Source organism: Poecilia reticulata, linkage group LG5, assembly GCF_000633615.1.
Source record: "Poecilia reticulata strain Guanapo linkage group LG5, Guppy_female_1.0+MT, whole genome shotgun sequence".
NCBI lineage: Eukaryota > Metazoa > Chordata > Actinopteri > Cyprinodontiformes > Poeciliidae > Poecilia > Poecilia reticulata.
This window is the reverse complement of record NC_024335.1, coordinates 18,341,429-18,352,862: the sequence shown is the minus strand read 5'-3', so window position 1 is coordinate 18,352,862 and position 11,434 is coordinate 18,341,429. Positions and strand designations below refer to the sequence as shown.

Genomic DNA, 11,434 nt, shown 5'->3' with positions numbered 1-11,434 from the left:
TTTTTTCAGAGGGATACAAAATGAGGGTATCATGATTTTAGTAATTACATGTTTATAAAAGATTTTCTGTTGTTCTTCCATGGAAGCAGGCGGACTTCAAACGGAAATAAAACACTTTTAATATAAATTGCTGCTATGACATGATCACAAAACTGCCAAAACATATGTACAAAAATACCAGACAAAGTGAATCACAGCAACGTCATCAGCCGGTGTAACGCTGAACTGATTAGCCGGTGAAGCTACTAGCAGGAGAACGAGCTGCGCCAAGAAGCTACAAACACTGAAGACAAGAAGAAGAGCTGCCACTGATACAGTTGCAGCCAAGCATGATTTAATGTTACACAATACAGTTTTACCAAGTTGCTCAAAGTCTAAACTGGCATTGTTGTGCATTTAAGGTGTAAAGTTTACCTTCGACCAAACACCCCCCATAGGAATCCCAGCGCCCCCCTTTTGTAAAAATGTCCACCAGCGCCCCCTGCCGTCCTCTGAACGCCCCCTGGGGATCGGTACCGCCCACGTTGAGACCTGCTAATCTAGATGATAGTTTAAGGTGAAGTTGAAGAATTTCACTGTAATCATTTGTTATTATGCAATACATTTTGTGCAATGCACCAGTACCACTTACAAAGCAGGCCCTCAGCATAATGTTACTATCACCATGCTTGCCAATTATTTTCATGATGTTTGGCCCAAATCTTTCTTTTGTTTGACCACAAAACATCTGCTTCAAATTTCATTCAGGTTTCCAAGTGGCAGTTTTGAGAACAGTCTTGTATCTTGGTCTGTCCTCTTATGTCCATGCTAATGCTTGCTTCACTGTGGACTGTAATGCTAGTATGACTTTGGTGGGTTCTGGATATTTTCTTATCATTCTTATTAATTTTTTTCCCCTGATCGATGTAGTTTGCATCTTTTTTTTAAAATCTTGGACAAGATAATGATCCTCAACATGCATCAAAACTGGTTCTGGTATGGGTAAGACAGGCAATGAAACAAATTATTCTAAAACTGGCCTTCTGTAAACCTTTGAATGTATAGAATATGATTTAAACCCAAGTTCACATGAAGCAACCCTTTAAATCAGGTCTACTAATTCAAGTGGATAAATGTTGAAAGATCCTTGCAGATCAGAGCTACAAAACATATGATTTCTCAGCACCATGCTATGTATAAGTTGGACTCCGTGTGGATTGGATAAAACTTTTGTCTTTTTTTAAGCTCTCTATAGAAGTATGTTTTATGATCAACCCTAACCCAACCTGAAAAAATAACAGCTCTAAAGAGACTTCTCACTGGCACCGTATTTTCATGTGGGAGCTGAAGAAGAAACATGTTTAGACCTTTAATGTGTCCATGCTGACATTGCATATGTTCAGTGTGCACATATGAAAGGTGGGAACAGCAGCGCAAAATGCTAGAAAGACTGCTGTAAATTTAAATTTACCCATTCCTCGGCTCAGTGGGAGCTCAGTGCGACTTCTGAGACAATTTGGTGGAGGCATCTCTGAGGGGAACCGATAGACTGGCTAATATGTTCTCTTATGGTATTTGCATAATGTCCATGGTGCATTGCCAGAAAGCTGTTCTGCTCCAGTTGCTCCTTGTAATATATCTGGCAGCGTTTCCAAAATGCAGTTGTCATTGGCACTGGCTTACAAATCAGACGTTAAAGCCTCAAACAGAATATCAAAAAGAACATGGCTTCAGAATGTTTGTTTACCATCCGTTTTTGGACTCCATCCTGCCTAAATCAACTTGATAAACCAAACTTTTTTTTTTTTTTTTTTTTTGCATTTTAAAAATGTTCTCCAATGTGTTAAATATGGAAAAGATCCACTGTGAAGCCTCTCTCTCCTTTGCACAGCAGATCCACCTCCTCCTCAATCCCTCTGTGCTTTCATTCCAAGAACTGTTTGTCCAAATTGGAGCAGAGACAGGATTCATCTGTGTGTCACTTCTGCATGAAGAATATTGTAAATATTTGTCAGTTTCAATCTTGTCCTTGTAGCAAGCTCCACCACAGAGATGATGGGCTTTGTGCCTGTCTTTCAGTATGTTTTATTTGTAAGACCCACTCTTTCTTCTGTGTTATCATATTCTCAGCTTCTGGAAGTTGGAGAATTTCAATGCCTCTAAAAAGTGTTCACACCCGTTGAACCTTTTTTATATTTCAGCACGTTACAACCACAAACTTCCATGTGTTTTACTGGGAGATTTGGTAAAAACCCAACACGTAGTTGTGCATATTTGTGAAGCAACATTAATGTGCGGTTATCAGAAACCGTGCTGAAAACATCAACCCTGTCTTGTGTTGTGGTTGTAGGAGAGTCTTCTGCAGAACCGGAAAGCTAATCAGAGTTGATGGGAAGACAGATGCTACCAAATACAGGGCAATTCAGGAGAAAACCCTGTTTGACTTCAAAAGACTTCAGACTGGGGGTGCTGTGGGAGCACAGGGGCAAAGCACAACCCACTTATTGAGGCTTTGGTCCTCGTGGCGGTGGTCGCAGGTTCGATTCCCGGCCTGGTGACATTTGTCGCATGTCTTCCCCCCCTCTCATTACCCTCCTTCCTGTCGAACTACTTTCAAATAAAGGCCACTAGAGCCAACAAAACCTCAAGAAAAAAAGACTTCAGACTGAGGTGAAGGATCTCCATCCATTAGAAGAACAATCGCAAACATCCAGGCAGAGATCAAATGGAACGACATAGACCTAAAGTTTATGAGATAAGGTGGCCATACCTGTTCATGTCTGAGCTGAGGTTGAGATATTTTTGAAAGAAGAATGGATTGATCTAAAAAAAGAATCCCAACACAATCTAAACTTTATGACTTGAAACATCCTCAATCGATTTCAACGCTTTCAAAGGGAGAGGGGGAATCTGAAGGTTTTTACTCTTTTGTTTCTTAAGTGTTTTCATTTTTACAGTCAAAGAAATCTTTACTTCTGTCTGAGGATATCCCTCAAAAACATGAAGCACTTTAAACAAGTCACCTAAATCTATGATAATGCCATTATTCACTCCCATAAAGTATTTAAGGTATTTTTGGGAGTGTAATATCATTTTAGCACTGCTTTTTGTAAAATAAATACTCTTAAAACCTATGAAGGTAAACACCTATAAAGTTTGTCAGACCCTCAATACAGAGTTTACTCCAGCCTCCACTAAATTGATGGTTTAAATACTTTTAAGTGAAGCTATGTGATGGTATTAGTTAATAAGTAATAGTTTAGTCAATAACTTCTCAGAGCAGTAGGACATTAACATTTAGTTAAACAAGAGCCTCCCAGTTTTAGCACATTTTTGCAATTCAAAACTACTTCTACCAAAAAATTTACATAACCTAAGAATAAAAAACTTTATTGGCAAAAAAAAAAAAAAAAACGATCTGCTGTCTCGCTGTAGACCATTGCTTGTGGCTTGTTTTCTCAGCCAGACTGCCTCAGTGCTTCCGTATGCGTGTCGTGCTGGTGGATGCTGCCGGCTGCATCGGTCCACCTGATTAACTGATTGTGTGTCTCAAACCAAGCTCAAAACTTGGAAAAACAGATACTTACCATCTTTGACGCCATGGCCCAAATGAAAGCCTGCGACAGAATTGAAAGGTTCACTCCCCTCTTGCAACAGATTGACAGGCTGCAGCTGATCAGACATTTCATACAGCAGGCGGTTTGCAGCTAAAGTAGCGTCAGTGATTCACCAAGAGGTTGTTCTGCTGAGAAAACAACAAAATTTGCACCGTTGTTAAACTGCAGACGTTTATTATCTGCAAATACACCATTTTAAAGTCCAAGCTCTGAATCATTTTGAATACATTGCTGTAAAAAAAATACTTGATTGTCCCTAGATTTCTTCATAGTTTTTGTTTTTTGTTGCTTTTAGATGTTTTATCTATTCATCCATCATTTTTAGCTTTTGTCCATTTTTGCTTTTTTCCCCATTATTTTTCACAAAAAAAAGGCACCATCATCTTTAACATTTACAGATGCGTATTTTAGCACTTTTCTTTTTTTAATCACAGGACGCACCAAAAACAGATTTTTGACCCTGGCAAAGTAGCCTTCTCTGACTATCTAAACCCGCTGCTATCACCATTGCAACAGTAAGAAACAGTTTAAAAAAATAAAACAAACAAAGTTACCCTGAAAGACGGCCTCAGACAACAAAACCCCACAGTCTTGTCTCGTAACAGCAAGCTCTGTTTGTTGGGGCTGATAAACTGCCAGTATTGATAAAATAATTGACACAAACCTCCTTCTCCTCCTCTGTCAGTCCATTCTCATTAGTCATCTCGCCTCAGTGGCCCTTTGTTCCTCCTGTCAGTGTTGGAATCTAATGGACTGAGCAGGTGTTTTCCACCTCTGTAACAGAAATTTGCAAAGCAGAGCGGGAAGTGGAGAGATAAAACGTACAGTAAGGGGGGTTGCGCGTGAGAAGACTGGGGCTCTGTAAAAACTAAAAAGAAAAAAAAAACAAAAAAAACATCTGTTTTCAAACTTTTTGACATTCAGCCAATATATTGACAGCGTTTGTCACTACAGTGCAGCTTTAGCTTGAGCAATGAGATGCCTTCCAACCCAGGTCGACCTGTCATGCTTCGATTCGCTGTCGCGCTGCCTCTTTGCTGGCGAAAATCCCAAAGCACAGAAGACAGGTAATTCTGACAGCGAGGACAGTTTTTCTATCTGAAAAGTGGCATTGGCATCCTATGGCACTTTTTCTAGGACCCCTCAATGGCAGGTAAAAACTTCTCACCTGAATAATGAGGTGAAGAGAATCGATGAAAGTTTAATTCTACATCAAAACGGGACAGAAAACCCTGATCACCTTGACTTAGCTTAGCTAAAGTAACCCATCAATACACACACCACTTGGTTTCCCAAAAAGTCTTTTTTTAGTATTTAGGATAACAGTGAAATAAGGATTAGGAAAAAAATCACTTGAAAGAAATGAGGAAAAACAACAACTTCAGCACAAACAAATAGGATGAAAATCAAGGTGGAGGGATGCATCTCTGAAAGATCAGAGATGCTGAGATTACCTGTGGAGGCTTCTGATGTGGACTGTGTTGCTCTCTAATGAGGCTCTGTATGTTTTCAAAGTGAAATTGGACAGAAGTTAGTGTGTTATATGGCACCGACAACAAAGAACTCCTTTCTATGAGCATTCAAACCCAACATGCCCCAGAACATGAAATCGAGATGAAGGAAACCAAAGACCAATGAACATAAATCTATTTTTACATCATATCCATCTTCATACCTTGATTTTCAAGGTAGTCTGTATTATTATTGCATCTCTATGTTATATATTTTGCAAATGTAACTAGGGGTGCACTGATTTATCAGCTAGCCGATGAGAAAGGTTTGACTGACAGACCGGCCCTCCAAGTTATAACTGCACATTTACAATTAACAATAGTGACCCCACTGTCGCCAACTCAAAACTTCCTTGCTATGTTGAGCAACATTTCAGAGAAAACAAAATTGGTACTGGCCAAAATCAGAATACTTTTTATTTTTACCATAATTCTCGGTTTGTCATCTATGAATAGAAAGTACTCAATACTTTTTATTTGTAAATTGATGGTATTACATCAGTATACCACAAGTGGGGGAAAAAATTGAAGGAATTTGTTTATAACACTAATAAAACAGTGTTTGAGTTTCAGTTCAAGCTTTCAGGCATTTTTTTGACATTTGTTGGACTTTACAATTTTTTAAATCTTTAGTTTGAGCTAAGGTTATTTTTATACAACGGAGTTTTGCTTGTTCTAAACCTTGACAAACATACAGGTGAAAATCATGTGAGTCAGTGTTTTGTCATGTCTAAGCATAGCTACACAGAATCTATATTGAAGTCAAGTCTTGCTCACTGGGATTGGATTGCATATTTATGAGCAGCATTGCTTTAAATAGCTAAAACCATTGAAATATGAAATTCTGTAAGTCCTACTGTAATCGACTTAACTACAAACTCCTTGTCTTCCAACGTATTTCTACAACAGGTAAGAGAAATGTTAGTGGTAATAACGTCACAGGGCCTCACTTCAAAAAAAAAAATCTCAACTACCCTTTCAAAGTAGTGAAAGTAGTAACAGACCAGACAGCTGGTAAGAACTCATAGCATGACTTCTCAGCAGGTATTGAATTATTTAAAATGGATTTTGGGCTTTGTCAGAGTTCTGTATTTTGGGTGTTTTCAGTATTTTCTATCTTTGGTTCTGTTTAATTAGAGACTTCATTGTACTTTGAGTTATTCCACATCTGTATGATGTCTTTAATCTCATTACTTCCTTAGCCTTGCTTCCCACTCAGCTGCCATTCGTTCTATTGATTGTACTCACCTGGTTGCCATGACACAATCACATCTTGATGGTATTTAGGCTCCTTGGTTTCTTTCTCTGGATTCTACTGCTATTCTCGCCCCGGTTCCTGTATGTTCTGCACATGCCTCAGTTTCATCATTAAACTGTCTGCAGAATGCATCTTGCCTCTGCCCTGTTGCCATTTGGATCCTCCTTAAAAAAAAAAAAAAAAAAGACAACAATCATGACATCTTTAGAGATCAAACCAACTGTCAGAAAACTAAACTGCTGAGGTAGCAAAGAAAGGCCGCTTGGAAGAAAGAACTGTGCTTTGCCACGTCCTTGTTAGCTCAGATAACATTTTTCTTCCCCCCCTTACTGTACTTTGCGAGCTCAGTCGCAACAGCTGCCTAACGGATGCAATGAGAACGTTGCTCCCTAGTAAAGATGTCATTCAGAATAATGTATAACTGAAAGTGAGGATCGGACTTGCGCATAAAACTTAATGAAGGTAATAATTTATAACGCATGTTCAGATGCGGCGCCACACCTCGAGGAGCCGTCTTCGTATTTTCTTCGTTTGCCCGTACATGTCGGACCTCTGTTCTTTTTTTTTTCGCACCTTTCCCACCTACTATTTCTTATGAATTGTATCTACCTCAATGTTCTTTTTTTTTAGGTGAGTATCTGTCAGTCGGGGAACCACTGCTGAGGCCCTTCCCCGCATCGCATCTCTCTGCTTATCATCATAGCCCTCATATTCTCATTCACTACATGCCGATATGCATCTCACAGGATGCGTCGCTCCTTACTCATGAAACCGGTGTTGTGCAGATTTTTCTCTGCACCGGCTGCATTAAATCAGATAAACGAGCTGCGTGTAAAAGCAACCCTAACTATTTGGGTTTCATTCGTATTTGGCGCAAACTACCCGAGATCAAGCAGTTGAAACACAAGGAATCGAAACGGACGGCAAAACGAGATAGAAATGTAACTTGAAAGGCTTCGTGAGCTTATGTTTGGAGAAGAAAATTGCCTTTGTGATAACTTTCACACTGCATCTAGTCCCATCATGGAAAATGGCTTTTCTTTTCTTTTCTTTTTTTTTATGGTTTGGTGTTTGTGCCTCCGCACCACACCCTTTCAAATCGCAACCAAAGGAGCTAAACATGAACACTCCAGGAGGATGAAAATGTCAGATGTTCCTCTTTTCTCTCCTCCTTTGGTATTCCGCCTCTGTCTCACAGCTCCATTTTTCCTTGCCTCCTTTGTGCTCGTCTTCGCTCCCTTTCAGCGAATTTGCAGAGGGAAAGGGAAGTGGTGCCAGCAATGTCACGGCTGGAGAAAGCTTATCCAAGGTAGTGGGGTCTGTGTATAGAGTCAATCAGAGCTGTACAAACCCTTGATTGCCATTGACATTTACCTGGCCCCCATTTCCAATTAATCTTCAAGGGCCTTCACCTCTTGAAGCCTGATTACAATCCCCCCCACCCCCAACAAACTGGCTAATTTGTAATTGGCCATGTGTCTGTTAGGGGAGGCGCTCCTTTATCGCCGCTCGATTGAGACGTGGGGAAAAAAGCACATTGAGAGGGGGGAAAAGATTCCCACCTAGTGTGCATGCGCATAATATTTTTGTAAATGTAACACCAATGAAACATAAATATTGGATTCAGTGTAGATTCTTTTTTTCTTTTTTGCATAATTACAGGGAAACTTATCTAAGTAAATGGTGAACTATACAACATGCCAGCTGGACTTCTAGGCTTGTTTGTTTTGGATCGTCAAGATGTTGAAATAATGTATGACAAACCATTTTACAATCAGTGGTAAAGTTCACCAAGAACTAATTTAAAAAGTTCATGAAGTCATGAAAACTTTACAAGATTTAGAAGAGAAAAAGCCCGCAGCATCATAGATCCAAAACCATATTTTGTGCCCAAAAGTGGGCACGAGGTACTTCGCCACATTTTCATTCTTCCTTCAGTGCTTGTTGTGGAAAAGTTCAGTCATAATCTCATTGGAAAATTATTATTCCTGGCATCACTCCAAAACAACAGCTTGGCATTAAGATGGCTTCTATTGGTTGTTGTAGAGACTTGGAAATCCCAAGATGCCACTTTTTGCTGAATTTCTCTAACAGTGAGCCTTTGAGTTTTTTTCTTATAATACTGCTCAGATAAATGTTGCTCCTCGTCCAGCCCAGCAGCTGTGGCTGAAAGAAATGAGCCTCTGTCACCTCATGTCAGAGACACAGAAGGTCATGAATTACTGATTAAATATTGGGATTTTTTTCTTTGTGAATGTATTCGCATAAAAGATTGTAAGGTTGTAATATTTTTTGATTCCAAGTAGTCCTGACAAAATGTGCTTGTGTCTAAAAATTGTTTCAGAAAATGGGATTTAAGGAGCAAATTCAGTCAAGTTATTTTTCAAACAATGGCATTTAATTGAACAGCATAGCTTGTTCAACGCGTTAGACCTCATTCGAGGTTATAGTGTAACTCTTTTAAGATAAGAGCCCAGCTGAACCTCCAGTTACCGTAGTTGCATAATCAAGTAATTAAATTCTGCACAAAAGTCAGATAAGTTTTTTTTTTAAGTGTTGGTTGTTTTGGCTTAATGTAAAAAGCATAAGCAAGCTTTGGTGATGACTTCCAGCCAATTACTGTCACATCTTGCGGTAGGTTTCTGAGCCACAAACAGGAACACAAGATGAACGGTTTAAGTGATTTATTTAAAGTGTTATAGACGATAGCCATAACACGAAAGCAGCTAGAAACAGTGGAAGAATCCAGCATGGAGTGAATGAAAGAGTGTGTATGAGAGATGACTAGAAAAAAGAACCAATTTATGAAAAACCAAGACTGAGTAAAATAATCACCAAACAAGATGTTAGTAGGCAGGATAAGCCCACAATGTCATAAAATGAAAGTGAAAATGACAAAACAAAATCCAAGTTCTTTAGATTTTGACGCTGACCCCTCACTTCTTAATATCTATATATAGGGCTCCATAAAGCTTAAATTTTAAAACATTTATTCAAGGAGCAGAATTCATAATATTGACTCATGGACTGGCTGCAGCCCTTTTTCACTCTCTATGAACAGTTGTTCTAGTAAAATAATTAAAAGTGTAAGTTTTACCAGGTGTCAACATTTTACCATAAAATTTTACTAAAGAAATCTGCCAAATAAAACATCTGAAATATTTTCTGTTTTGCGCTGTAATGACATATTCAGTGGTACTGCCAGTGTTTCTCCAGATTGTGGCTCTAGGTGTACATATTGCATCTTTGGGCCATAATTGGCTGATGAGAGCAGCAGCGCTACTCGAAGCCAAGACCCTCGCATGATGTATATTGAGCTTTATCACCTACTGTGAACACATACATGGATACATAAAAGACATGCTGGGAGGTATAGACATGTGAAGAGCTGACTCACCATAGGAGCTCTTACAGAGCAGACAAGCAGGCGAGACAGGAGAAGGATTTTTACATGAATGTAGTGCTTTTCTATGTATAGTTTTTTTGTGTCTTGGCAGTGTCAAACATGTTTTTTTATTCGTCTCGTGTATCATTGGTAAAAAAAAAAATCTTCACACCTAAAGAGAAGTTTGTTTGCAGTCAGTTCTTCTCCAAGTCATGTGTTTGTGTTAAACAGTAAAATAGTGAGCAGTTTTGTTCAGACCTGTTTATTTATACAGTAAAACATTTTCAAATCTGTTCTCTTCTTCCTATTTGTTCTTTTTTAATTTTTAGTCTATTGTCCTATGTCTTTTTTTTTTGTCTTTCCTGGATGACTGGATTGGATGACTAAGAGAGACAGCGGTAATAAAAGTGGGATTCCCAATCTGTCCAACCCAGCAACTGCACTGGCTTGATAACACTGTCCCTATTCCCCCACAGCCCTATCCCACTACTCCTCCCTCTGCCCCGGGCGTCTGTGCTCTGCAGGCCGGTGCCCATGGCAAAGCCACCCAGGAATCTTATCTTCTGCCCAGGCTCATTCTTGGTCCAGTCTGTGTGGGTGGTTGCGTGGTGTATGTGTCTTCTCTGCACCTGTCCACTTGCAACACTCTCTCTCTCTTTCTTTCTCTCTCTCTCTCTCTGTCTCTCTCTCTCTCTCACTCTCTCTCTCCCTGTTTCACTTTCTCTCCCTCCAGAAGTTTGGAGGTTCCCCAGAATTCCTGTCTTGACCTGACCGTGGACACCAGCCTCAGTTTGTCTTAATGCGTGTTTGCTGGGAAGCCACATTTTCATCAGTCCTGTCGAGATTCCATAACTGTCTGTCAGCACTGATGCTTGTCTCACCCATGTTGTTATGTCTTCCTGTATCAGTCTCCATCTCTGTTTGTTTTCCTACCTGTCATCTTACTGTACAGTAAGCACTTGGCTCGCTCTCTGTCAGTCTTCTTTCTGTCTAGTAGCATGTTTTGACTGTGCACACCTCGCTGTCAGCTCTTGTTAATGTCTTTCTTTTAACAATCAACTCTATTCTGCAGGAGCATTGTTTGTGTGCCACACTAGACCTGCATCAGGGTGTACAAAATTAAAAGTTAAGGCAATAACCAGTAGATAATGTATTTATTACAGTGGCCATAACTTTTACAATCTAAGTATTTTTATATTTAAACAAAAACAAGTCAAAGATTTCAAATTGACATCCAGCTGAACAGTACAGACCTTCGTTAACAATAACTTGCTTTCCTGATGACTAAATTCAGTCGAGAAATTAGAGAAGCGACGGTAGTAACTAGTAATGCAATCATTCTTAACATTATTTGGTCTGCATTAATTGTTAGCCGTTAGCCAGCTATTCCAAATCCAGTTTTATTTGCCAGACAGGGTTTGAAATCTAAAAAGCAAAAAACGCAACAACTTTGTTGTAATACATTCAGCCTTCCTGTTACCTGCTAAAAATCTCGCTCTCACTTGCTGAGCCACACGGTGAGTTATTGTGGTTGTTGCATAACAACCAGAAACTTCTTCAGCTTGCCACAGAGTTATGAAATCAAAAAAGTGTTGCTTTTCAGATCCAGATGTTCCCACCCTATCCTAGGGTAATGGGATAAGGATGGGAATCTCGGAGAGTGTGATCCCAGTTAGAAGTGTGT

The 11,434-nt window shown here is 39.5% G+C and overlaps 1 long non-coding RNA gene across 1 annotated transcript; it reads left to right on the top strand.

Moving 5' to 3' along the window:
* The first annotated feature begins 1,878 nt into the window (after window positions 1-1,878).
* On the top strand, window positions 1,879-3,082 carry LOC103465011 (uncharacterized). The gene is made up of 3 exons (XR_533737.1): window positions 1,879-1,979; window positions 2,110-2,224; window positions 2,330-3,082. It is a non-coding gene; the product is annotated as an uncharacterized LOC103465011 (long non-coding RNA).
* Window positions 3,083-11,434: the final 8,352 nt, after the last annotated feature.